General features: G+C 38.5%; 1 non-coding gene across 1 annotated transcript; it reads right to left on the bottom strand.

Moving 5' to 3' along the window:
- Positions 1-4,651: 4,651 nt before the first annotated feature.
- LOC112397423 (U6 spliceosomal RNA) lies at positions 4,652-4,758 on the bottom strand. The gene has a single exon (XR_003002798.1). It is a non-coding gene; the product is annotated as a U6 spliceosomal RNA (small nuclear RNA).
- Between the last annotated feature and the right edge of the window lie 603 nt (positions 4,759-5,361).

Genomic DNA, 5,361 nt, shown 5'->3' with positions numbered 1-5,361 from the left:
GATATTTCACATACTAATCCAATTTTCTGACTTCTCTTTAAAAAATGTAGAATATAATGGTGTAATATTTTGTGAATATCAAACTGATTGATTTTAATTTTCTTCTTTAAATTATGTCCCATTATAGACTATTGTCTGAAGTGTAGCTCTGAGCCTTATTTCCCTAATCAGGAGAGACTAGAATAGGCTTAGTGGAGAGAAAAAGAATTGCTAAATTTCCTTAATTCTGTTTAACCTATGAAGTTCACATCATAAGAATCTCATATTCTCCCACATTCCAGAGGAGATACTCCTTCCATCTAGGACAGCTCTGCCATGAACCTGTGACATAGGGAAGTAAAAGAAAAGCCTGACTCTTAATTAAAAGGTAGAGGGAAGAAGGAAGAGAGCGATAAGAGAGGCAACGATTGAGAGACACATGCCTCTGTCTTCCCACAGAATTCCATATACAAAATTAGATACAGGGTTTGGGAAGGAGCTCTGCAAATGAGGGGCCCTTAGCTCCAGTGTGATATGGAATGTATCCAGAAGTTCCCAAACACCCTGTGGAGGAATAGGGAAGGTAGCCAAGAGAACTGGCTGGCAAGAATAGGGGGAGGCAGCTTTGAAGATCGGGCTGGGAACAAAAAGTAGTAATAGCCAGATCTCAGGAAGAACTGGTTTGCCCCCATGTTCTCAGCAAGCTTAGTGAGGCCAAGCTACAAGATATACTGCTTGCGATGAACAGGTTGTTGAGCATCCAGACAAGTCAGAGAGAATAGTACAAGGACACAAAATGGATCCAAGGTCTCAGGCTTCCTCAGCAATATAACGCTTCCTACACACCAACAACGCTATTTTAGGGACATGTGCAGAAGCAGAGAGAAGTTGTAGGAAATACTTGGTGTTTCTTCCCCAAAGAGGTTATTACCTAAAGGAATTTCATCCATCAGATTCAAATATGTCTTAAACAAAATTACACGCTTAGATATATTAGATAAATTCTGAGAATGTTAAGAAGAAAGTAAAACAGGATGCTGGGATAAAAAGTGACTAGAGTAGGACTACCTTAGTTATTTAGTTTCTGAACAACTTCTAAACCTTGGTTGTGGGAACATGAACAAGTACAACAGGAGGGGAGTTGGGCACCCTTCTTGTGGACTGCCACTTGTAGAGGGACACCTTCCTTCTTTCCCTACTACCTGGTGGGACAGTTTCAAGAATTCCATAGTTATAAGGCTTGTAGAAGATCTTAATTTTCCTCCTCTCTATCCCCTGCCCTCACTGGAATATGAGGAGGAACAGTAATGTCTTGCTGTCTGTCTCTGGCTGCTCCCTTGGGTTTCTTGATGCCATAGGAACCTGTCTTCCCAGATAGAAATGATCTACCCTGTATAGACTCTTATGTGCCCTTGCTGGGAACTGGGACATAGTCAATTGATTCAAGGCTCATAAGAGAACAGATTCTTACATTATACAAAATAGGGGTTCTCTGTCAGCCACTGAGTGACCTTGGGCCAGTCACTTTACCTTTATGGGCCTCAATGTTATAATGTAAGGTGATTAGATTAGTTCAGGTAGGGTCTCACTGGCAGCTCCAATTACTTGGTAATGACAGCTGGGGGCATTATGCAGAAAACATCTGTTGGGCCACATTTAGGTTCAGTAATTGATTAGTGATGTCTGCCACAGATGAGACGGGGTGGAGGGGAGCTACATTGCCCATCACATATCTCATCCCTAAGTTAAATGCTCTACTAATTATTCCTAATTCTAGATTTCTTTGATTCTATAAACTCATGTGACTGCTGTTGAGATAAAGCAATTAAATCTCACTGTTTTAAGTATTTGCGGTTGTGTCAGTGGGAATGGAGAGAAGGAATGGAAAAAAAGTTGATCCTCCAATTTGACACTGCCCTTTGCGTAATGAAGACTTAGAAATCTGGTCTATAGCTTTTCTTTGAAACAAAGCCTTTTAATTAGCTGAAGAAGAAAAACAAAACCTGGAGAAGGATACTTTTGTTAAAGGATAGCCCCTGTTTTTCTTGTCCTAAAGTGGAGAAAATACTGCTTATCTCCTTTTCACATACCAGGCCATTGTGCAGAAAATTCTGACTTAAAGAATGACCTTCAAATATTATTTTTTTTAAAATTAAATTAAAAAACAATTTAAAGATTCTCATTCTGAAATGAGGACAATGGAAAAACTAAAATTAAGCAAGTAATAAAATATATTTCTGTTCCTTTTTGAAAGAATAAAAAATAATAGTAAAAAGGACCATGGAAACTTTTCAGCTTCAAGGACTTATGTGACTGAGGAGTGTGGTTCAGAGGACTGAATACATAAATATAAATATAATTAACATCTATCTAGCAAAAATATAAGGAAAAGGGGTGACTATTCAGTTTAACTGGTAGTTAATATGTATGTTGTGCATGAATTAATTTTCAAAAATTTAGAATATGAGAGTAAAATTCACATAAAAAACTATTCAGACTACAATTTAATCTTGCTTTGGTGGTTTGAAGACATTCCAAGATTTTGCAGTGCTGCTGGGTCATCAAGTCAAACATACTAGCTATCTAACAGAAGGTATGGGGGGCTGGGCTGACTCATTCCTGACTTACATCTTGACATACATTGGAGAAATAAGGGACATTTTGTCATTTTTCAAAAAAGTAGTATTCAGGAAATAGAGGAAAAATTGTTACTGATTTGAAGTTATTTGGATTCCTTATGACAAGTTTACTGTACCTTTTATTAACAGAATGTCCCCATTTTCAATTCAATTTTTTCAGAAGTGTCCTTCATATGAATCTCCTATCACAGATATTTAGAAGGGTATAACACCTAAACAATGAAAGCACATTGTATTGTCTTCATGTGAACAAGATATTTTCCCCATTTCCCTTCACAAAAAGTGACCCAGTAAGGCATGAATGTACTCCAGGTGTGTGAGAGAGGCTCAGAGGAGAGTCAGCTTTACAGGGCCTGGAAGATGGGAAATTTCCCTGGTGGAATTTCATCCACCACATAATTCATTGGCTGCCTCTATTGATATCTTCAGTCCAGACCTTTCTCTGAGCTCTAGAACCTCATATCCACTGCATGATGATTTAACATAATTTACTTATTTGTAAGCCTGGCACATGCCAGAAATTAGGCACGTTATTAGGCACATTATCTTATAAATAAGATAGTGACTGATATGGACATATAATTAGACAATTAAACTGGGTGGTAAGAGAGAAGTGAGTCCAGTATGGTAGGGAGCACAGAGGAAGGGTACCCAAGCTTTGTAGGCTCCAGTTATTACAAGTATGTTTCAACTTGAGCTCATTAACTTTGTTCCCACCCAAACTTATACTTCAAGAAACTAAAAGCTGATGAAATGCAAACTATGGGGACCTGACATGACTTGTGAGAATCTAAAAATCCCTTCAAGGCAACACTATACTATATGGGGAATTGTGGGTCAAGAGAGTTCTTTTTAAGATGGGATTCATTAAAGCATATTAAAAATAGTAAAGCATCACCAAACATATTAGAAAGGTCAAATGGACCACACAACATCAAAACCTCTGCCTCCAAGATGGCACAAGCTATGGAGACAAGGCTGAAAGAGCGAATAAAGGCCAGGAAGTGGATAATGAGGTGGGTCAAAAAGAGGAAATCATGCATCATGGGGTCAAGCCATCTTTAGAAGCCAATGCTCCATCCAACATTTAATCTTTGGGAAATGCATTCTGTAGAGTTGTCATAGTTACTGGCTTCTTTCAGTGAAAGAAGGTAAATATCACTGTACTGCTGCTGGTATAAACCTTGTTCTTCAGGTCATAGCAGAGGGGATAAAATTAAAGACTAACAAGGATATATTAAAGGTGAGCATATTTAACGCTGATGAGTTAGGTATTTTGAAGTTTCAGAAAGAAAAGATCAATGGCATAGCCTGGCAAGTGGCAATAATTGTTGTAGGCTAGCTGAATAATTATGAGATATTTTTATTTTCTACCATAACAATAATGATAATAACATTGCTTTCAATAATATGAAAATTATTTTTCAAAAGGAAAGTTCCAAAGGCTTATATTTTATTTTATTTATTTATTTGTGGTACGCGGGCTTCTCACTGCTGTGGCCTCTCCTGTCATGGAGCACAGGCTCCGGACGCACAGGCCCAGCGGCCATGGCTCACGGGCCCAGCCGCTCCGCGGCATGTGGGATCCTCCCGGACTGGGGCATGAACCCGTGTCCCCTGCATTGGCAGGAGAACTCTCAACCACTGCGCCACCAGGGAAGCCCAAAGGCTTATATTTTAAAAATATATTTTTTTATTTATTTGGCTGCACCGGGTCTTAGTTGTGGCACGTGGAATCTTCATTGCGGCATGCAGGATCTTGAATTGCAGCACGTGGGATCTTTTAGTTGAGGCATGTGGGCTCATAGTTGTGGCATGTGGACTCTTTGTTGCGGCACGCAGACTTCTTAGTTGCGGCACACAGACTCTTAATTGCGGCATGCAGCCTCTTATCTGTGGCTTGCATGCAGGATCTGGTTCCCCAACCAGGGATCGAACCCTGGCCCCCTGCATTAGGAGTGTGGAGTTTTACCCACTGGACCACTAGGGAAGTCCAACTCAATGGGATTTTGTTTTGTTTTGTTTTGTTTTTTTAAAATATGGAACGCTTCACAAATTTGCATGTCATCCTTGCACAGGGGCCATGCTAATCTTCTCTGTATCGTTCCAATTTTAGTATATGTGCCGCCGAAGCGAGCACTCAATGGGTTTTATAAATTGTGATAAAACACACATAATATAAAATTTACCACTTTACCATTTTAAGTGTACAAATGGTATTAAGTACATTCGCATTGTTCTGCAACCATCACAACTGTCCAATTCAGGAATTCTTTTCATCTTGCAAAACTGAAATTCTGTACCTAGTAAACAATAATGCCCAATTGCTTGATGAATTTTTTTTTTTTTTTTGATGAATTTTTAAAACATCAAACCAGCTCTCAGGTCAATAAATAAAATACTACCAGCCTCCTTAAAGTCCTTCTAACTCTCTCCTTTTAGTAACTAAACTCACAAACAAGGGGGTGATTTTTAGCTGGGTTGCTTCTAACTATGACAATTAGATAAAATAATGGTATCTTACTGTTAACTTAATTCCTTTGAATTAGTTAAGGAGGCTGAACTCTTTAAAATATGACTTTAACCATTTGCATTTCTTCTTTAGAAATTGGTATTACATTATCTTATTTAATCCTCACAAAACATAGTGAGAGAAAAATAAATGAAGCCAAGACTTGTTTCTTTGAAAAGATCAACAAAAGTGACAAAACGTTAGCTAGATTGACTAAGAAAAAAGAGAGAC

This window comes from Neophocaena asiaeorientalis, unplaced genomic scaffold, assembly GCF_003031525.2.
Source record: "Neophocaena asiaeorientalis asiaeorientalis breed wild unplaced genomic scaffold, Neophocaena_asiaeorientalis_V1.1 scaffold804, whole genome shotgun sequence".
NCBI classification, from domain to species: domain Eukaryota; kingdom Metazoa; phylum Chordata; class Mammalia; order Artiodactyla; family Phocoenidae; genus Neophocaena; species Neophocaena asiaeorientalis.
This window is presented reverse-complemented; position numbering and strand designations above follow the sequence as displayed.